Raw genomic sequence first — 23,014 nt, 5'->3', positions numbered from 1 at the left:
CCAAGGACAAAATACACACGGAAAGGTGTTGCCCTGGACTCCAAACAATATGTCCCGGGCATTGGGCTATAGGAATTCCACATCCCTGAAGGTACACTTTGCATTACAGCTTTAACAAACATAGAAAGGTATGCTCACTCTTAATGGCTGTTTTCCCGAAGACCAACCAGCGGCAATCACCAGAGCTTCATTCAAAATACACTAACACCATTTTAGACTACACTCATGTAGACAGAGAACTGTTTCAAATTATTGCCAGCTATCAAATTACACCAACATTGGAGAGCAACCATTTTCCCCAGTTCTTTGAGTCTACCATCCATCCTCCAAGAGCTCCATTATCAAATGACCTTATGGTCCCCCCAAGTGCTTTTAATCTGAAAAGGCTCACATGGAAGAGAACAGAGGCATCCACAATAATGGACTTTATAATAACGTTCACTACAAACAAGCCTGATAATCAATTGTGGATCTCGTGGCAAAAATGGGAGTCCATGATAACGATACTCATTTCCAATTTTCCATCAAATTGCTCCCACCACCCAAACAGTACAAGTAAATAAGTATCTTGGTTCTCAAAAATCACTCCTATGGAAAAAAAGAAAATTAAACAAGGAGATCAAAAACCTCCAGAAAAAAGAGTCCAAGAATAGCCCAAGCACAAACCAACAAATTAACATCTTAAGGCGCCTGTACAAAAAGGCAATGTGGTCAGCAAAAAAAAACACACCAACCAAATATCTGGATAAAGCACCTGCACACAAGCAAAACAAACAACAACAAGCAATTTTGGGCAGAAATAATCAATGTAGCCAATGGTAGTTTCTGCCATCACAACACAAATATCTCCGTGGCAGATTGGATAGCTCATTTGGACATGATTAAAGCACAAGCCTCAATTGCCGAATACAATCAAGCCCAAACCATTTCGACAAACACACCCCTCGAAAACCAGCGAGAAGGTCAATGGCTGAATGAATTTCCAGTTTGGAAAGTCCTAAAAAGACGAGGCCCCTGGCCCAAATGGCCTTCCAAATGCATTATTCAAGCTCAATCAACCTTTTTGGGCCTTGTACCTGACCCCACTGTTTAAATATGTGTTTTTGACAAATTGCGTACCTGCATCATGGAGAGGCAGTATCCTCCATCCAATTTTTAAAGCAGGTAGCAGATCAGATCCTGCAAACTACACTGATCGCACTCATGAATGTTAATGCCAAACTGTACGCCTCTAACATTCTCTCAGACCTTGAGGCCTGGGTCACTTCCAGCAAGATCATCCCAATTATACAAACAGGCTTTAGACCGGGTACAAGCACTATGAACAACCTCTTGGCCTTGAGCCTGCCCTTAGAAAAAGCACTACAAAAGACCACCAAAACTGTACCCTTCCTTTGTTGACCTAAAAGCAGCTTTTGATATGGTCCTGAGAGAGCGCATATGGTCAAAGATGGCCACATAGGGTGTTCCACCAAAGTTACTCTGAGCCATAGTCAATTTATACTCAGAAACATGGGTTTGTGTCAAATTAGGTAAAGGAGAGAGAACAGGGAAGATACTCACATACATTGGCCTAAAGCAAGGATGTGAGCTTCCTCCCAGCTTATTTAACATCTTTACAGCAGACCTAGATGCATGGATGTCGGAAATCCAAAGCGATCCGCCAAAGCTAGCAAAACGCCCAGTGAGGAGCTTAGAATATGCGGACGACTTAGTTCTATGCAGCCAGACCCCAATCGATCTTCAGTGCCTTATTTATTTATTTATAACATTTATAGAGCGCTACTGTTACCCGAGGGTGTCCTGGCGCAGTGTGAAATTTACCAAAAAAAGCTCAGCATCGAAGAGGAGAGTTATTCTGAAAACAACCAAGTTTTTAAGGCTTTACGAAAAGCCGAAAGATTAGTCAGCCCTCTTAGATGTAGTGGGAGCTTATTCCAGGCTTTGGCTGCATTCACCACAAAACTTCTGCCAGCCTAAGGGGCTTTTTTTACCAAAGGTACACAAACTTGTTTAGCTACCGCGGACCGAAGTGGTCTGGCGGGAGTATACCATAATAGCCGCTCTTTTAAATACACTGAGCCTGTTCCGTGAATAGCCTTGTACACCAGACACAAGGCCTTAAACTGGGTGCGTTTTCTAACTGGTAGCCAATGAAGCCTCCGTATCTCCTTGGAGACTGAAGCATACTTAGGGATGCCTGATATCAGCCTAGCGGCAGCGTTCTGCAATAGTTGCAGTCTATTCATTATTCCTCCCTGGATGTTGAGATATAGGCTGTTGCAGTAATCCAGCCTGGACATAGTGAGTGCTGTGACTACTGTTTGATGACACTCTATAAGAAGGAGCAGGAGAATTTTCTTGCAGGACCTTAAAGCAAAAGACGTAGCAGAGGACACTGAGTTTACTTGATCGCTAAAACTAAGCTTGTGATCCACCCAAACTCCAAGATTTTTTACCTTCTTACTGTTTGTGGGGAGCGGACCCATGGTGTCAGGCCACCACTCGGGGGTCCAGAACGTAGGGGCATTGCCAAAGCAGACCACCTCAGTCTTATTAGAGTTCAATTTAAGACAATTTCTGGCCATCCAATTCCCAACAGTGCTCATACAGTCCCTGAAACGAATTGCCGTACTACGCCATTCGTTTGTTTGTAGAGAAACCACAATTTGCGTGTCGTTGGCATAAGAGGTCAAACTGAACCCAAAAGACTGAATGAGCGGCGCCAGGGAAGAGACATATACATTAAACAAAGAGGGGCTTAAAGAGGACCCCTGTGGAACCCCACAAGGTAGAGAAAAGGATTCCAAAGAGAATTCCCCTACTGACACTGACTGACTCCGATTAGTGAGAAAAGACTTCAGTAGTTTCCATGCAGATCCCTGAACTCCGATCTCCTGCAGCCGGTCCATCAACAAATTGTGGTGGACCGTGTCAAAAGCTGCAGAGAGATTTAACATAATGAGAGCGGCCTTACCTCCTTTATCTAAAATGGTTCGGATCTCTTCAGTAGATTTAAGAAGAGCTGATTCCGTACTATGGCCCCCTCTGAAGCCGTCCTGGGTAGGATCCAAAACTTGTGCCGCCTCAAGATGCAAACTAAGTTGCGTATTTAGGTTTTTCTCCACAATTTTGTCCGGCAGCGGTAATCTGGAAATAGGCCTAAAGCTGTTGGGGTCTTTTACGTCTAAATTTGGTTTCTTTAAAAGAGGCAGAATAGGGTTTTTTTCCATTCTAGAGGGAAGTATCCTTCCTTATACATAGTATTAACAATGGGAGTAAGAACTCGTGAAATTGGTTCTGCTGCTAATTTAATTATGGATGTCGGGCAAGGATCTGCGGGAGATCAGGATTTGACCCACGTCATAAGATTAATAGTGTCATCGATTGTGACTCAAGAAATTGATCTAGATGGACTTTATTTATTACTGTGGAATCATCCACATTGTCCAGAGTTGTCTCTGATTTAACTTGAGAAAAGGTGGAGAAGATGGCATTCACTTTCTCATAGAAGAAATTAGCAAGTTTGTCACAAAGTCCCTGACTTGGTGTGATGGTAATAGCTCCCGGATTAGCCAGATTAGTAACTGTATTAAATAGTTCCCTAACTGAGTTTTTTGCCTTGCTGATCTTCATGGAGAAGAAAGATGCCTTAGCATTGTGGATCAACTTTTTATACTTAGCAAGTCCACATTTATAATCCTCCTTGTCACAATCTAAATAGTTCTTTCTCCATTTTCTCTCAAGATGTTTGCAAATAAGTTTTTGATCCCTCAAATCCTGTGAATACCACGGGGCAGATGGTGCTTGTCTTGTAAACTGGCATATTTTACTCGGAGCTCTTTTTTGTCCTGCATCTTCTAGCCAGCTTGAGTAAAATCGTGTGGCCTTGTCCAGATTGTTAGGAGGCAAAACTAAGGTATCATTGAGGACTTCAATGAGATCTCCAGCTGATACCTTATTCCAGGCTCTTATCATCAGGTTTTTTTTCATAGGTTTTTGAAAAAGTCGCTCAGGAGTGGTAAGGTTGAAAAGAACCGCCTTATGGTCAGACCAAAGTAAAGGAAGTATAGACAAAACCTGCAGTTGTGGGTTATTGGAAGAGATACCATCAAGTATATGTCCTGCCTGATGGGTCGCACCCGACACCATTTGCACTAAGTTGTTACACTTCATAAGATCTAACAATTTGGCTGTGTCTGTATCTGAGATGGCTTCCAGATGAAAATTAAAATCACCTAAAACCATGTAGGAGCTAGCGGTAATGATACTTTCCACAAATTTTCCAGCCTGAATGCAGAAACTACTTCTTGGGCCTGGTGGCATATAAATGAAAGAGCCTTGAAAGGTGTATTTAGGGGACAGGTGAAAGGGTAAGTCCAACACCTCGCAGCCTTCCACCCCCCCCCAGGGTTAAAAGTGGCTGCCAATGAAGAGTGATAAATGACAGCTAGACCACCTCCTCTTCCAGTGGGCCTGTTTAAAGTGTAGCAAACATAGTTTGGAGGCGTGGCTTTAACTAGATCCGGGCCTGAGGCATTATCTGTCCATGATTCTGTGATGAAAGCAATTTTTACGCCTTCATCCTCTATAAATGATGCACACTCCAAGCTATGTTTGGTTAGTGATCTTACATTCATAAGGACGCACTTCCAAGTAATAGTATTCAGCTCCCTTATTGACTTTGCTTCAATACTAGGAGAGTCAATGGTTTGAAACAGAAGCTCTGCTGCTGCTGGAATACACAGAGGCGCTTGGATTGAAATTAAATTACAATAAAGCAAAGGTCATCTGCTTTTCCTCAAACACAAACCCTCGTAATGTAAAATTCAAATGGAAGGCAGCAGGGAATAAACTAGAGTTGGTTGGATCTTATAAATATCTAGGGGTGATCCTAGACTCCAAATTAAAATTCAAAGACCAACTGGTCAAAAGACAGCCCAGGCAAACTAATTGTGTTTTGCTTTTCACACACTACGAACAAAGCAGGGGTGCCTGTCCAACTCCCATCTTTTACAAGTAATCGCTGCCAAATTCCTTCCAACACTTACCTACGGCTCGGAAATTTTAAAAGGAAAAGATGCAACTTTCCTGAACCTACAGCAGTCCACCCTATTCAAGAACATCTTTCAACTCTTGAGCAGGTCCAATTGGAATTTGGGTTATTTTACCAACTACCGGTCAGCTCGGCAGCAATCATCAAACTGCGCTGGAGATTGAGAGCGGCACATTCAGAATCACTGGCTACACTATGCTGAACAGAAATAAAGAATCAGCCCAAAGCCAAGTATGACTTGCCAATGGTGCTCCAACAAGTGCTAACCGCCCCCAAATTGACTGAAGCATGGGGTCTAAACACCAGCTTTCCCACATAAAAAAAAAATCGATAATAAATCAGCCAAACTACGCACTTGCTCATTCAATAAAGCCAAGATGGCAAGAAAAAAACATGGATAGATGGTTCAACAATCATATGGGAACTGGAACTCGCAGCCACACCTCGTAAGCCATATATACTCAACACAGCATTCTCTCCTTCTCATCCGACTGGGAGCTTTTTCCTCAAAAGATCAGGTTCCACCGTGGAAACAACCTGGCCGAACCATCTTTGCCAACTTTGCAGCAGCGCCGAAGAGACTGTTCAATATTTCCTGTGCATTTATCCTACCATCAGTCCACTGAGATGACAACTATTATTATCAGCCCTACGATAACTCCAGATAAGATCTTGCCGACCCGCTGTGATGACACTTCTGAACAGCCAGTCACTCCAGCTCTCTAGTAGGACAACAAATGTTCTTCAACAAGTAAACAAACAGTTACAACTGCAGCAGTGGTAAAGGGGTAGAGCGTGAGGACGGAGAGAGGCAGCCCAGTGCACGGAAGAAAAACTCAAATCACCTTTATACAGTCGTACAGCCGGCCTACACACTGTACAAACTAACCTGGAATTACATCTAATAAAGAGCTGCCTGAGAGCCCTACAGACCCTCAAGGAAACATTAAGCCTGAGCTTGGCTCATCAGCAAGTGCTCCACTGCAATCTCAGTCATCAATGGAGGCGAATTGTTTTCAAATTTTGCAAGACAGCTTCAGTCATGTTAAGAATGGTCGGCACTCAGCATTCTCTTTATGTCCTGTTGCAGAGGCAAATGCTGATTACGCGAACATGGACAATAGCTTTTAGTCTAACATTTTGCCAGACTAATCTAACAGTTGCGCACAAGCACTGTGATGGTATTTCTTATGGTGTTTAATTTCTATTAAGGACACGTTTTATGTTTTACTAGACATATCATTGAGCGTAGTGTCTCGACAAACGCAAAGCGAACTGAGCAGGCATCCCACATTGCACTACTAATTTTTAATATGGTCATCTTTTAATCTTTATAAATTGTGCATCGTCCTTCTACCTCTAATGCGCTTTAAAAAGTCAGCTAACACGCACAAGGTTTTTTAAATTATAACGGTTTTGATTAACCGTCTCATCTGTTGGGAGTTGATATCACTCAGTAAACTCCACAACTCAGTTGTAGTCAATAAACCAATACACAAGAATAAGGTTTCACACGTTCCACAGTATGAGTGTATAGTTGTAATGTGTATTTTAGTATGTTAGCCGAATATGTGAAGGTTTTGGAGGTAAAAAACTGTTATGTATGTTCTTACCTTCCAGCCTCTGCGGTTGAGGTGGCCACATTTATTCATTTACCCCTGTCTTACTCATTTTCTTTTTCGGTTTTCTTAAATCTCTTTTATCAGCATAACTCCATTAAGTTGTTCCGATTATGATACATTTTTAGAAGTGCCAATCATGAATGATGCTAATGTGTGTTTATGGGCTACCAAACATGTTTTACGTTCTTAAAGGGGTTGTTACGGGATCAGTGAGAGTATATGATGAAATTCTTTGCTCCTGTAATTAACATGAGCGCTTCTCTTAAACCATGCATGATTCCACCTGAGGAATCAGTAAATATGAAAGGGATTTGCAAATGAATTGAACAAAAGGTTAAGAATAGATGAGGAGAAAGGGGAATAGAAGACAAGTGTAAAACATGTTATTGGGAAGACAAGCAGATTTTAAAGGAACCACCTCCAAAACTGAGAATTGACATTGCCAACAAGGCAACCTTATCTGTGCTAAGGAAGCAAAAGGGAAATTAGACTGTTGAGAATTTGGGACGGAGCAAATATGAGCAGAACTATTTAGTTAAAGGCAGACCTTTTGCTGAATTAGAGGCACATATCTAGGGCATCTATTATGTGTATGGTAAGTCAGCTTATTTTAAGTTGCAACATAACTAGGTAGGTAGCTGTTATTCAGCTCTAGTTTTCCCCAGGATCCATAACACTACTGATTTAGATTTTCCTCTCGAGCGATACCTAAAATGGAGTAAGTGGAGTTTTAAACAGATCCTTAGCTGTATCTTTGAAGTACTTATACCTTCTATAAGAATGGCATTAAACTATGTTAAGATTAGAAAGCTTTCCACATTAGTAGATCAGCTTGCTAAAAACACTGCAGGACCGCTGACTGATAAATAAAGAATTGTTTGCTATGCGAGCAATCATTATGCAAAATCACCTTGCGTTGACTTTGCCCCTTGTGAAAGAGGACAGAGTTTGTAAAGTCATTCACGCTCGTGAATGCTCTTAATCCTGACCCTGGGATGCCCCATTAAAGTCTTTGGTGTCATCAGTTTTTTCTCATACACACTTTCCGCAAACCCCTTCTCACCCTTCATCACACCCTGCTCATCTACACGTTTTAGTATACCTCTAATTCTACATTTCAAACTTCCTTAAGCTCTTCCCTCTGGGAGATGGGGTTGTAGCCCGCTTTATGACCATGCTCACATTGCGAGGAGGTTACCCTATGATGAAGCATGCCAGCTTCGGGTGGATGAGGGAAACTGTCCTATAAAAGGGACACTCCTGCACTCCTCTGCTATCTCTGGCCAGACCCAGGGGCCTATTTGTGTTTCATGACACTGTTAAAGTGGAGTCGTCCCCTGCCAGTCTTTAAATCTTCACGGGCCCTCTTTTATGTGTCTACCTATGACAGTCTAGCATGTGGTAGCACTGTGTGTCTATTATCGAACTGAGTGCATCAACAGTGTTTAATACTTCAATATACATTAAAAATTAATATTACCCACATTGTGATAGCTTTGGGTGCCCTGAAATAGTCAGAATTCTCACGTTTTTAGGAGTGTGATGCTTAGTGGTTGTGTTGCTACTAAATTGGCAGGGCTTCAGGGGCAATGGATAGTGCAAGCAGCAGTGGCCTTCTTAGAAGGGCCTTGGCACTGCACTAAAAATAACAAGCATTTGCAATGCAATAGGTCTCACATTTACAAGAGTTTGAGCTATTGGCATTTTAAATGACAATGCTACTAGATTATTAAACTCTCGCAAATGCGAGACCAATTGCATTGCACACACCTTTCTCTAGACGAGCTGCGACTAAAAACAAGCATTGACATAGCCAATAGGTCTCGCCTTTGGGGCCTTATAAGTGTTTAGCCATGCAACACTTGATGTTGTTGCACCAAGGATACTGTGCTGGATAACTAAACACTCATAAGGTCTCAAAGGCGAGACCTATTGGCTATGCCAATGCTTGTTCTGTTTTGAAGTTAATGCAAATTCTCATTGCCTCCAAAATGATTTATCTTCCCACTTCGGTGTGCCCACCGCCACCACCCTTTCATAATTTATCTTTTAACGATGCCTACAGGGGCGTTACTTAAGCAGTAATCTGTGAGATTATCAGATGACTCCAAACTAATGAATGCTAAGAGTTGTAGTTTAGTTGCGTTTCCAAACACTACAAGGCTCCTTTTAGGTAGGGAAACCCAACATCACATCAGTGTAATCTTAGCTTTAGCTATGTTCTGCTTTAAGGGTAGTTCTCTTCACTGGTAAATTTAAGAGCTTCTGTTTTTTTCTTAAATCTCCTTTTACGTTTGTTCCCAAAAATGGCATGTAGCACTTTAGTTAATCCAGCTGAACTAGTACACAAAATACTGTTTTGTTGTGAAAGATAAGCCAAGGACTGGAGCATCACATTCTTCATGGCATTGAGGCATCTGGGAACCATAACTATACTCATCCTTGAAAAGACGGAATGAGGCTCTATTTATATTGAAATGCTGGCATCAGTGCTTTAAATGGGCAGGTACTGTCGACTACTGAGTACCTGCACTCTTCATTAGAAAGAGAGAGTACCTACACTGCTGCAATTCGTGTAATGGAGAGTACCAGTAGATCTTAGGAGCAAATAGGTATTGTAAGAGTGAGTACCTGCACTTCTATATTTCCATTTAAAGCACTGGCTGGCATCACTTGCAAATCAGATGTGCCAACTTTTGGAAACACCAGGGTGCAGGGCCGGATTGGGAACACAAACCGGCCCTGGCAATTGAGTCAGACAGGCTGCGGTGGAGGGGGGGGGGTGCTCGAGAAAAAGACTGCAGTTGCTTTTGTTACAGGGGGCCGATATTGCAGCTATGCTGCAGAACTGACCCCAGTAACAACAAGCATTTACAATGCAATGGTCTCGGCATTGGTAAAGTTAGAGCTATTGGCATTGCTCATGACATTATTTTTGTTTATGTTTTTGTTTTTAAAACATTTAAAGAAACGGCATTGTCATGAGCAATGCCAATAGCTCTAACTTTACCAATGGCGAGACCATTGCATTGTAAATGCTTTGTTTGTGTTTGAAAGAAGGCAGATCTCAGCATTCCAGGCAAATGCCGATTCCTGTTTGCTTGTTTAAAGGACGCAAAAATTCCAAAGTTAATGCACACCATTAAAAAAAATATATTTATATACAAAACACTATCTATGCTTGCTTGCAGCTCTGTATAAAACAAGGACAGTTATAATTGAGTGTAATTGTAATTACATTAATATCGCGATTGCTTCCCCTGACGAGGAGTCGAGGCGCTTTTCGGCGAGTAGCACGCTGCTCCAGAACCCAAAAAGTATTATTGGTGAATTAGTGTAGGTTTCACGCACAAACGTTTGATAACAGACCGTAGACAACCGCGAGTGGCCTCGCGCCTTACCTTCTGCAGATCATGCTCCGTCGGTGCCGAAATGTGCGCTCCACCCAGTGCGCGTGAGATCCGGCTGCTCCCTGCAGACCTGCACGGGCCACAGAGGGCATCGCGCGCGCTCGCATTCCCTCACACATTTCTCCTCAGCGACAGTGCGACGGCTCGTTGTGAATGGCAGTGCCCACTTAAAATGCGAGTGGAGAGTCACGACTCACGCGGAAGAGGAGGATATTATGAGAAGATGGGAAGTGGGACTGCAGTGAGCCTTCCGGGGTTGCTTAACTATTAATACAAAAAAAGTGAGATCAGTTTGGTGTTTTACCCTCCCCCAGCCCCACCCGCCCCCTGTGCTTCAGACACAGGGACATCGTTAACGGCATGTTACGCGCGTTTTACACACTCCTTAATATTAAATAACGCCTGTAAGCCTATGCAAATCCTACCTAGGGCCCAACCCCGTGCACTGAACGGACCCGCTAAGGGGTCTGTCTTCTTGCAGGGTCAGACTGGGACAGAAGATGGGCCCAAGCACGAAAATATCAGTGGCCGTCATCAGCGAATCAGAAAGCAAAATGAAAATGGCCCATGTATGCAAATCGTGCCAGTTTTAAAGCAATGAAAAGTTTAGAACCTGCCGCCGCGAGAGTCGGGTCAGTCATGCTGCTTCCACCCAGACTGGCGAGGGAGCCGCAGACTGAAAAGTAAACTAGCAAGACCACTCGCCATGCTTAAGGGTTCTCCCCCCCCCCTCCGCTCCTTCCTCAAGTAGATACCAAAACCAGGCCAGAACTTGAACCCTCATACTTGCACCCACTCGACCAATCTCCCCCAAAGAGCCCGGGGTGACCGCCTTGTGCAAACAATAGACGCCCTGATCAGATCACAGCAGCGGCCACCAAACAAGGCAGACAAAGGAAAGGAACCCGCCTTGGACGGCCACAAATTAAGCCTCCTACCAGAAACGCCAGCACTTGAAAAACAAGCTCGCGCCTCGCGCTAAAAGGGGGGGGGGGGCGGCCCAGAACACACAAAGGCCCCGACAACCTATAAAATACCATAAGGACGCTATAGAAACACTCCCACCGGACTGGGAAGAGACCCCCGGGATGGATATTGGGAAGAGACCCCGAGGGATACTGGGGAGCTGCGGCCGTGAAGGATGGGAGGAATGAACACTACTGTCAAGAGACGCTGCGGTACAGGGGCCCGGGGCCCATATTGCAGCACCGTTGGCCCCCGGTAACAAAACCGACCCCTGCCCTTCGGGCCCACCAGGAATGAGCCCGGTGCCCGCTGCAGGAGTGTTCTGTAATGCACATAAAACATTCATCCGCCTTTAAAGTGCGGTCTGTTTCTCAATACACCCGTGTGCGTTCAGAAGGAGACGACCACCCGCCTGAGATTGGAGGAACCCTCTGACTCAGTCACAAGCTCAATCGATTCCCCCCCCCCCTCCCTGAGCAAATCCAATGCGTCCGGGCTCCACTCTTACAAATAAACCAAAGCAATGAAAAGTTAAGAAGCTGCCGCCGCGAGAGTCGGGTCAGTCATGCTGCTTCCACCCAGACTGGCGAGGGAGCCGCAGACTGAAAAGTAAACTAGCAAGACCACTCGCCATGCGTAAGGGTTCTCCCCCTACCCCCCGTCCGCTCCTTCCTCAAGTAGATACCAAAACCAGGCCAGAACTTGAACCCTCATTCTTGCACCCACTCGACCAATCTCCCCCAAAGAGCCCGGGGTGACCGCCTTGTGCAAACAATAGACGCCCTGATCAGATCACAGCAGCGGCCACCAAACAAGGCAGACAAAGGAAAGAAACCCGCCTTGGACGGCCACAAATTAAGCCTCCTACCAGAAACGCCAGCACTTGAAAAACAAGCCCACGCCTCGCGCTGAAAGAGGGGGGGGGGCGGCGGCCCAGGGCACACAAAGCACCATGTGAAACCAGACAACCTGGGGTTAATCCTGACTTCCCCACTTTAACCAAATTGTGCGATTCTACACTAACAAAAATGTTTGCAAGCAGCCGTGGTATCCACTAACCTGCTGGTCAGCTAAAAATCTAAACCCTTCTGGTGTAAATTTGAGAGTTGCATAAACGACACAGAAGACCCTCAAAACTGCACAATACTGAAGACTGATCTCCACCAAAAAGTGTAGAACACTCCAGGGGCCATCAAAAAGCAAAATGCCACGTCCGTGCTTCCATCGGTGATCTTTCAAAGGCCTGCTAGACCAGATATCATAGTCGCTGCTGCCCAGATGTTTTAATGGTACCAACTCCTAGCCTGAATGCACGCCACAGGACCGGACCGAATGGAGGTCACCCCATACAAACCCCCCTGAAGATACGCCCTTGGGATCGGGGACAGGAGCCGGGCCAGCAGCGAGCAGCAGAGGGAAACGCAGCAGATGAGGCCGGGAGAGCAGGAAAGGATTGTATTCAGGGGACTCCTTTCGTCGTGTTCCCGTCTCTGCTGGGACCCAGGATGGATGGATGAGCCCCTTGGAGAGATGCCATGCAGGGCACCGGGGTGAAGCGCTGCCGCCGCCCCTGCGTGACCCAAGCACACTCATTTGTTTCGGGCATGGGTAGATTGGGGGGGGGGGGGGGCGCAGGGTACATACCTGTGTACCTGAGTTGATGCAGAAGGTCCCTCGCTGGCGACAGTGCCCTCCTGTGCTTCACCCTCGTGATCCTTCTGCCTTCACAGAGAGAGAGACACAACCGCCTTTCTCCGAGGCAAAACAGAAATGCCTCGGAGAAAGGCAGCGTCGTTTTCGGATTCGGGGGCGTGTTTTGCTGTTGTCTCCTCCTTGAGACTTCTCGCAAAAAACACGCCCCCCGATCCGAAAAGGACGAGGCCTAATCTGAATGACTGACCTCTTCTCCAATGGCTGGCCAGCATTCAAGAGGCCAGCCAATGGAGAACAGGGGAGAAGAGGGGCGGGTTCAAGCCCCTCTTCTCCAAGTCATTAAATCTCGGAGCGAGACTGCGCAAGCGCAGCCTTCGCAGCCGAGACCTAAAAACGGTCCCCTAGGGGGCCAAAACCAGCTCCCACCATTGCGGCCCACTGGGGAAATGCCTGCTGCGGCCAGTCCGGCCCTACCTGGGTGGATAATTCAGATAAACAAATCGAGAGAATTTAATTTCCCTGTTAACTTGTATTAGAGTGGAGGGAGTTTTAAGTAGGAGAAAGCTAAAATTGCAACTTTTAGCTAAAAACATTTGTCTCCCACCTTCAGTAGGAGTGTTGACATGTATGCAGCATGTCACCAGGGAGTACAGGAAATGGAAAAAAATGCACTTTGAAATGTATAAATTGGGGGTGAGGAGTTGGTGGCAGAAAGGGGTAGAGTCCATGACAACATGCATTATTCCTGGAAACTCTCTCTTTCCCCCAAAGAAACTGACTATAGGGAAAAATGAGAAAGTTAAGGTATTTTGGTTAAATAATTTGGTGACTAACAGATTATATTTTAAACTCGTTTAGGGGGTTAAGGCACCTGTTGCAAAAATATAGTACCCTGATTTTGAGTTTGTCAGAATCCAGGGGCTTTTTATTGAACTGGAAAAATAATGATACCCGAGGGCACGTTATTTATTGAGTGCAATAAATAGTACCTATTACGGGTTTCTGTGGAACAGCAAACAGATTTTTGTGCTTTCCACACCAAAATCCTCATGGTACAGTAAAAACTGTACACTTTTCCCCTCATAAATTCTGGTTGGTTTGACAAGCCGAGATTTAACAAAAAGTGAGATATTTAATGCACCAGACCTTTACCAGATGCAGTAAATACCACCCAACTCAAAATTATATCCCCTGCACAAACAGGCGTTTATGCAAAGGTCAGAAAACACTGGCCCATTCGTAATGAGGCCCTATGTGTACAGAGCAAGGTTCAGGGTGTAATACGGCTAGGTTACCTTGGGTAGCTAATGCATTTGCCAATAGATTTGTGTGCACTCTTTGGTCGCAGGTTTGAACGATCATAGATAGCTCAATGGGTTAATGTTCCTGCTGCAGAGCGTACCATGTACATTTAGGTCAATATTTGTATTTTAAAGATAGGTCAGAGGCGCCCTCGTTTTGCTACAGTGATAATCATATTACCTCGAGTACAATGCACTAAAACAGGGTTGTTGAGCTATGTGCCTTCTTCAAGCAACTCAAGGTATGCCGAATTACTTATGATGGAAACCTTCTGGTGGGTATTAATGGTTATTTACCAAATATTGAGTTAAAAGTATCCCTCACAGTCCAGTGTGCTCCCCCTTTCTACTGCTCCTCAAGGCCCCTCCTGCTCTGCTTCTAGTATGATGTATTTTAACCCTCATGATTGTTGGGAAATCTGAAGCTCACCCAGGCCACCCCGATCTTACCGACCAAGCTACGCCCCTGCAATTACTATTCAGTGCCAAAAATACATTTTCTATTGTGTGCTATTTAAAAGTGTATTATTAGGGCACTTGCACACATAAACAGGCATGTCTATCATTTCTAAAAAGTACATAATGAGCGAGATACCTTACGATGACCTGAGAGAGTCAAAACCACTTTAAAATCTTTGTTTAGCTCTAAACTTGCAAGGTGACGCTCCACAGGGTGGGTCTTTGTTTCCTCTGATAGGCTGCTGGGTGTGGCAGTGGGTGGTGTTCCAGCTGTCCTCGTTTATGAGCTCCAAGAGATCCAAGTCAGGACATCACTTGGACATAAAGGAAGTAGATTATACATGCGGTGCAACATGAGGCCCTAAGTTGCTCTGGATAATGACAAAAGAGCCCTGTGCATCTCCCTTGATGAAACACATTGAATGTGCGCAGCACAACTGTATGTGCCCTGCATCACAACAGCATATTTGATATAACTACAACTCCGATCGGTACACCCTCCGAGCCCACAGGAGTGGCACACTCAACCAAAACCGTGCACTGCACTTATGAAAGTTGTACCGAGAGCAGTTAGACAAATACTGACACAGCTTAAGGTCTCCACTGAGTTAACTTGATTGCCTTAGGCTGGAAGAATGTCTTGGTGAATGAATCAGCGAGGAAATGACGAGACTTATATAGCATCTCACTGAGAAGAGAACTGAGTCAATGTTCTTTTTAATTGAAGATGTGATGTTTCTTTCTGGGAGCAAATAGCAGGACACCATCCCAAGGCAACAAAAGAAAAGTGATTTTATTTATGGGAAATTAGGGTAATTTGGTAGTCCAAAAACGGTTTCCTCCTCCCCCACTGCACAGACACTTGCATGTTTTTAATTATTTTTTTGTTTATTTATTTGCAGTGGAACATGTTTCGATCAGAAATGTACAAGAGGACGTCTACGTTTTCAAACAAGCATTGGCATAGCCAATAGGTCTCGCTTTTGGGACCTTATAAGTATTTAGTTATGCAGCACAATATCCTAGGTGCAATACCATCAACTGTTGCATGGCTAAAAACGTATAAGGTCCCAAAGGCGAGACCTATTGGCTATGCCAATGCTTGTATTTGGTGCGTCTTAAGGTGTCCATGCTCATTATGTTCAAGGCAAGGAAATAAGGTCAGCATTGGGTCTGCTGTATAGCTCCACATGAATTATCATTAAAGTAACTGCTTTCACTACTATAACTTGAAAATGCCATAATGTTGCATCCAAATGTTCGCTTGATCATATTCTGAAAATATGAAAATACACGCATTTTGCGTCAAATAAAGGCATTTCATTTTGGGTAAACAAACAATTCTTTAAACAATACCTTGTTATTTCCTAAAAACAAATGAAAGAAAACATCTCTTTTTTGCTTCCAAAGACCATTTTCATTCTCAATAAATATATGTCTGATCACTATATACCAGCTTGTCAATGTCATCAAGAACTAACAAATAGAACGGATTCACATGCCCTTGAATTACAGTAAGGTTCTAAAGACAGCTACGCGGAGCCCTCAGCCAGGTGTGAAAACTGCAGGTTCGAGACTTGGTAGAAACACTGTGAGCGCACGCGAGTGGGGCGCGGGCGACGTGACAGCTGTCTGTGAACCGCCCTGGACAGGGCAGCACAGTCTCGGTAGAACAGACGGGGGCATAGAGGGAGAGCGGGCTTGCTTTCATCAGCAGATTTTGACAAAGAGCAAGAGAGAGAAAGGCACAAAACTGAGAAGGAGAAAGATAGGAAATAGGTAACAAAGGGAGAAAGCAGGGTCCGAAAAAACTTTCAAGAGTGAGAAAAGGAGACAGGCAGTGTAGAGCGGTGAAAGGAAGTACTCTTACACAAACAAGCCTTTGATTAAGTTAAAGCCATTTGCTTTGCTATACAATACCATTAGAAAAGAAAATGGCTTTAACTTAATCAAAGGCGAGACCTATTGCATTTTCAATGCTTGTTACTGTAGGCATCCATACAAATATTTTTGTAATATTGCGTCAAAATAACACTCTCAAATCGACTACACCTGGTGTGTATGTTTCCTTCACATAGCTCGAACTTTCCAGTGCAGAGCACTTACTTAGGGTGAAAGTAGGGGTCTGTGGCAACTAGACACAACCTGAAATAATTGTGTGTGAGGCAGTGTATTTCTGGACATGCCTCATAGCTTACTCTGCTCTGGGAATGAACACGTGGGAGTTTAAGGAAGCAGTTGTTCTGCCCCACACAGTGCATTAGACAGCGCGAAAGAACAAAGATAGCACACAGACTCCCGTGTTTGTCCTGGAGTGCAAGAGAGATGATGAAAGAGACAAATATGGAAGAACGGGAGCGGCAAAAAAAGAGAAAGTGAGAGAGGACAAAACAAGATAGGGAGGATGCGAATGACAGAAATGAAGAAAGGGAAAAAATGAGATGCTGGAGGAAGAGTGTGGAATGGAATAACATCAAAATGATGAGTAAGAGAGCGAGTGGCTATAATGTGAGTAAAGGGAGGCAGCAGATAGGGCGAGAGAAGGATAGGGCTAGAAAAAGGGAGAGAAGATGAGTGATAAAGGGCCTATGAGGAAGGCGAAGCCTTAAGCATAGAAGGTAAAAGAAGAGGAGTTAAAGGTTAAAAATATGGAAAAGGGAGAAGAGCGGAAGCAAGGAGGAGGGGATTGAGGACAGGGCAAACAGAGAAAATAAAGAAACAAGTATTGCCCGCGCGGCAGTAAAAGTAACGCGCGCGGCCGTGAAAGCGAAAGTCATCACGATGACGCGCTAAGGCATGCGAGGGATGCGCGTGACAGCAAGCTGGTGGCCACTTTGGTAACACTTCGAAAAGCCGCTACTAAATGTCTCACCAGAGCAGCACATGCGCTGGCTCAGGCGAGACCGAAAAAGGTCAGTCGAAACATGACTGGGGGTAAGATGCTCTCTCTGGTTCTGCGAAAAATTTATGGATCCAGTCTGACGCCTGGGGATAATTCTAATGTAAAGAATCTGCGGCTAGAAGTCTCTATCAGATACTACTAAACAGATTGACACCATAGCACAAAAAACACTGTTTCTCGACCAAGATCGTGTTTTACAAATCAAATATGATTTGTAAAACACGAGGCTTGCAAGATCCCAGAGTTGTCTTAGGAACAGGTGAGTTGACAGTTCTCCATTAATTGTGTGCAGTAACAGAAGTCACAGCTTCCACACATGGTTTACAGAAATCTAGGTACCCTCTATTCCCGGACTACCAAAATCTTCAAGTGTGATAATTTACTACAATAATACTTTCCCATCATCAACTCCCTTACAAAGCAAAACTATTTCAAAAGTGAATTTGAGCATACGTCTTAAAAGCCTAAAATGCAATACGGAATAGTGAAAACATCTGGATGGCAAGGTGAAAAATGAAGTAGATTTTGGATCAGATCAGTGCAAGACTTGTTGTACTTCTCAGGCCCTAGGGCACTAAATCCCACACCTCTGGCGCTGCACCAGTAATGTACACCCATAAAGGAAGGCATGATACCCTCAGTCTGGATAGTGTGCGTGATAAGAAGATGTAAATCTCTAGATACTAGACAGCTACTGTTACAAAGACTGTAAGTAGCAAGTCCAGCACCCATATAAATTGAATTTCACATGGAAGAACACAGAAAAAGACTATAGAGCGAGCAAGATGTGGGTTATAAGCTAGAAGTGGAAACGGTATATCAGCATTCGATCTACAGCACTGTGCACAAATAGCAGTCTCAAGCATTGCCCCAAGGAAGCTTGCATACAGGCGTGGACACAATGATGCACTGGAAGCAAAGGCACGGAGCAGTGAATCGAGGTCAAGTGTTGTCAGGTATATAACTCACACCACCCACAACTGCACACACTATGACCACCACCAGCAATGTGTGCCCTAAAAATCAGTCATGCTGGAGCACGACCTTCTCCTAGCATTTTTTGCTCTTCTGGATTTGGAGCTGAAGAGAATGCAGGCCAGAGATTAGGGCCTTCTGCTGGACACCATTAACTACACAAAGCCCCCATTAGGTAGTTATTGAGTGATTACAGCCGGCAGTGAAAAAACATTGCATATTTTGTAGAGGAAAAGCAGGCGGTGAAAGGGTTAGTGTAAAGGACAGATACAGAACCAAAAGCTATGAGATGAGATGGTGGAGTAAGGAAACTGGCCAGCAGGTGCAGGGAATAAAATCTAGATATGAACACAGAACAAATTGCGGAATTTGTGGTGCTTCCTCTAAAGGCAGTGGGAGAAGAGAGGGAAAGGTGGGCTGCAGGGCTGTAAAGTCAAAATGAGCAAGAAAATAACTTCCAGAAAAAGATGCGAGGTGAAAAAGTGAGCAACGGAAAAAGCGCTAAGAAGAAAGTAACGAAAGGTTGTGAAGGAGACAAACAGGAGGGAGGCAGAGAGGAAAGAGTAAGGAAGGTGAGAGCGATAGAAGGAGAGAGGGAAAGGAGGTGAGGGAAGGGGCGAGTGATAGAAGGAAGAGTGATGGAGGAAGAAAAAAGGAGTAGGTCAGAGAAGAAAATGTTAAGGATAGTGGGTTAGAAGAAATAGTGTAGAGGAAGAATGGAAAAGTAGAATGGTGATGAGGGAGAAGATAGAAGGAGGAAAATGGAAAGACAAAGAAAGTAAAGGAAGGATACAAGATGTCTGTAAGGAGGCTTCGGCGCACACTGATTATTTTATGAAAAGACGAGTTTTAAGAAATGTAAATACTGCAAAAGATATTATTGTTTCATTCAGGGCCGCAGCAGTTACCAAGAAGCACTTGAAAGACAAGGCAGGGACGTGGCAGGCACACCCAGGCCGCATCGGCCTTGAGGTAGCATGCCGCTCTGACCACAACAGGAATTTAAGGACAGTGGAGGCTCCACCGGAGTGGATGGAGGAGGGGGGTGGGGGGGCGAGTCATCACCCACAAGAAATTTGGGACTCAACGAGGATAGGTGCTTCGATGAGCACGCTCCTGCTTTTTGGAGGGCAAAGCAAGTGCGCGTACGAAAAGTATAACTTTAATGGAGGAGGCGAGGAGGAAAGGTCTACATGTTTTGGCGGAAGGGGCGAGGGCAGTGGTTTGATCTGCTGACACTTGCAAATAATACCCCAGTGGCATGTTAGAGGAAGCGATTGCAATCTCCAGGAATTATGTACACATTTCACCCGAGTGGTCTGCGGCAGCGGAGGAGGGAGCGATGGCCTGTTTGTGGCTCCAAGCACTGTTTACTCTCTGGTCACTAACCTAGTGTTAGGCCAGAGCTAATCCGCTTTTAAATACCTGGTGAAGAGCATCCTTCCTCGTAAATGGGGATTAGTCCCGCATCACATCCTAGAACATGTACGGTGACCCGGGAGCAACCCTCGCCGCCCGTGCTTTTCTGAGAGGAATGAGGAAATACATGGCATCATAATCCCAGGTGTATACCCCAAGGCAATTTCAGTGCAAACAAGTCCGTCGGATAGGACCAGGTGCCCATCACCGAACCAGAAAAATGTATTTTTTAGAGCGGAAGTTGGTTTGCCAGTGTCTAACGTGCCTTTTGTCATGAGATTGTGGCACTTCGGATAGAAAAAGTCTCGCAATATACCCACAGGAGACTGGTTCAAGCAAAAAATTTCACTTTGTGAGATATTTTCTGTAAATTACACAAAACTGTATAACAGATAATTTCAAGTAATGTCAGGAATTTTGCTAAGTACCAAACTCGAGAATTACACGAATTTTGCCAGCATAATTAAAAGTCCTCTCATTTCAGGGTAAATTTAATATTATCTGATGGGACTTAATGCCCAATTCTGAAGAAAGAAAATGCAAGACGATAGGGAGACTGTAGATGACTTGTGCAACCAAGTGTACACTCCAGGAAAAGAAAATCTCCAGCCATAGAGAGAAGGAAACGTGTGACCAGGAACCCAACCCAGGACACGCAAGAATCTACGTACAAAGGAATACCTCGTAGGAAAGAACAATGGCTTGTGGAAACAGGCGCCCACCACTGACAAGGAAGTTAACCGCGGGGCCAAAGTGAAAGTGATCGCGGGGGAAAAATGCTACCGCCGGCCACAGCTTGCAGTGCATGTGCGCGAGTGCACTGCAAGCTGTGGCCAGCGGTAGAATTTTTCGAAGCCCTTACTTAAAGTCTCGTCAGACAGCGCAAGCGCTGGGTCAGGCGAGACCTAAAAAGTGTGGGACGCCAGAACGGTTCTATACCGAACCAAGGATCGCTAGCCACTGGGACTTACCCGCAGCACTGGAACCAGGCTCTGGATGGAGAGAAAGGTGAGCGATTGTAACAGGAAGAGGCAAAATGAATGGAGAGGGACAGGGCGGGGCGAGTGGGCACGCGGCTGCAAAAGTGAAAGCAGCTGCAGCGTCCACACGCTTTCTGTGTGCCCACGAGAGATGCGCTAAGCGCATGAGAAGAGAGGCTGTCTAGACACGGACAGGGCGGAGCGAGTGGGCGCGCGGCTGCAAAAGTGAAAGCAGCTGCAGCGTCCACACGCTTAATGATCCGTGAAAGACAGATGGCGGCTGCGCGCGTGCATGCTCTCGTGAACGCAAGCACTAGGCCAGCCAAAGCGTGGGATAGCACTTTCAAAACCCACCTACTAAATGTCTCGCAGAGCAGCGCATGCGCTGGCTCAGCAAGACCTAAAAAGGGGAGCGGCTGCCATTAAAGTGAAAACAGCGGTATGGGGTGTTTTTACAAAAAAAAAGCGTCTTAAGTTGACAAACAAATGATTTTTTTGTAAAAGTGTCCCATGCAGCGGTTTCCCTTTAATAGCGTCCGCGCTCCTTTCTTTAGGCGCGGCTGGTCTAAAGAAAAGGGCGTGGCTACCATTAAAGTGAAAGCACTGTGTGGGGCACTGTAAAAAAAAAAATAGGTGAAAAAAAATTGAAGAAAAAAAACATGCGGCTATGTTTGGCCTGCAAACAACAAAGTAAAGGCACGGCCACCACTCCATCAGCATTATGTGCCCGGCTATGAAACAAAAATACAGCGTTAGGGGAAAAGCGTAACCAAATAATGCTTGGAGGCCGTAATTAAAGCGTATCGAGTAACAACATATGTAACAGGGGATGGGAGGTTACAAAATTAGACAAGGCGGTACTAAGGAGGGACTACTAAGGCTATTAACCAATGAAAAACCACAGTTGCCAAAGGACAACGACATAAACCAATGAAAAATATGGGCGGAGTGGGCAGAGCTTCAAGTCTTTACCTAAATGCAGCATCCTTCGCAGAGCAGCGCATGCACTGCCCAGGCTCGACCTACAAAACACAGTATATATATTAATCATACCTGTAAATGGTGAGCATCCCATAGGAACTCAGAGCGCCCTAAGCTGATCTTGGCAAGAGTGGGCATGTCATTGTAAATATTGTGGAGCAGTGGTGCATTGTAAATATGATTTCTGCAAGGCATGCGGACATCAAGTACTGGGATTTCCTTCAATCTCATTCGACTTTCAAAAACTCACCCTTTTGCCATCTAATAATTCCTGAACTTTGCTTCTACATAACAGTTCGTTATGGGAGTTGTAGTCTTGGTTCATTTTATTTCAGCCATTTGGACCACAACATCAGATAACAAAGATATACTATGTAAGAGAAAAGTCCAGGAATGGAAAAGTGGTGGCCAGGTGTAGGTGGAGTCCTCTGGTCACCCTAGCCATATAAAGGAGCTTAAGGTGCACTGCGAATCCTGATCACTTCTAGTAGTTTCCACCACGTACCATGCCATCCACCCTTCAGTGCCAAAAACGAGGCTACTGAGGGGCTAAGGACGGAGCTCAGCCCTGAGGTATCACCGGGCGTCAAATGCTGCACGATGTCACTTCAGCTGTCTCAAGCAATTTGGAGCCTAGACGTCCAATCGCGTTACCTGTATTTCCAAACAAGTAACAAGAACGAAACATTTGGTTAAAGAACAAAACAAAAAACAAACTGCCTACGTGCTCTTGCAAGATAAAGCCGCCTGGTTAGCGATCAGCCGTAACTTGGGAATTTCGTCGATAAACACTGAATGTTACTCACCCCCAATTGCTGTCCAGCTTTGCAGCGGAAGCTTTAGTGCCCAGGTTAGCCAGGCTCAAGCAGCAGCTGAGAGCAGTGCGCGCGCAGCTGGAGCGGTGGGAGGAGCGGGGCAGAGGCTCCGACTTTCGTTTCTACACAGTGACGACATAGCCAGCCCTGCTGGGCATAGAAGGCTCTGTGCGCTGAGAAGAAACACGGCGGCTCCTCTGGGCGGAGAGAAGCTACCGAAAGGATATCGTATATCGGTCCGGTGTCACCTTTTCAGAACCAATACGAGGAGTATTCATCTCTCAATAGATCCGATTCCGGCGAGAGACTGCAAGAGGGTTTTTTAAGCCAAAATGCCTGTATTTTGTCTGTCTATGGAAATTGCCTTTATTACAATAGATGTCAATGGGGGAACACATTCTCCCGATTATTTTTTTAAATCTCTCTTTCCACTTCTAAAATGTTGGCATGTTTGTAGGACGATAACTTCTTGACA

The 23,014-nt window shown here is 44.9% G+C and overlaps 1 protein-coding gene across 1 annotated transcript in view; it reads right to left on the bottom strand.

Moving 5' to 3' along the window:
• The window catches only part of LOC146833853 (2-5A-dependent ribonuclease-like), a 234,500-nt gene extending 211,881 nt beyond the window's left edge, over positions 1-22,619 (bottom strand). The window contains exon 1 of the mRNA XM_085601754.1: positions 22,531-22,619. The gene's annotated coding sequence lies outside the window, so the exon portion shown is untranslated. The remainder of the gene's footprint in view (positions 1-22,530) is intronic.
• Positions 22,620-23,014: the final 395 nt, after the last annotated feature.

This window comes from Triturus cristatus, chromosome 4_2 (assembly GCF_964204655.1).
Source record: "Triturus cristatus chromosome 4_2, aTriCri1.1, whole genome shotgun sequence".
NCBI lineage: Eukaryota > Metazoa > Chordata > Amphibia > Caudata > Salamandridae > Triturus > Triturus cristatus.
The sequence above is the reverse complement of the archived record's forward strand: the minus strand, read 5'-3'. Positions and strand labels throughout refer to the sequence as shown.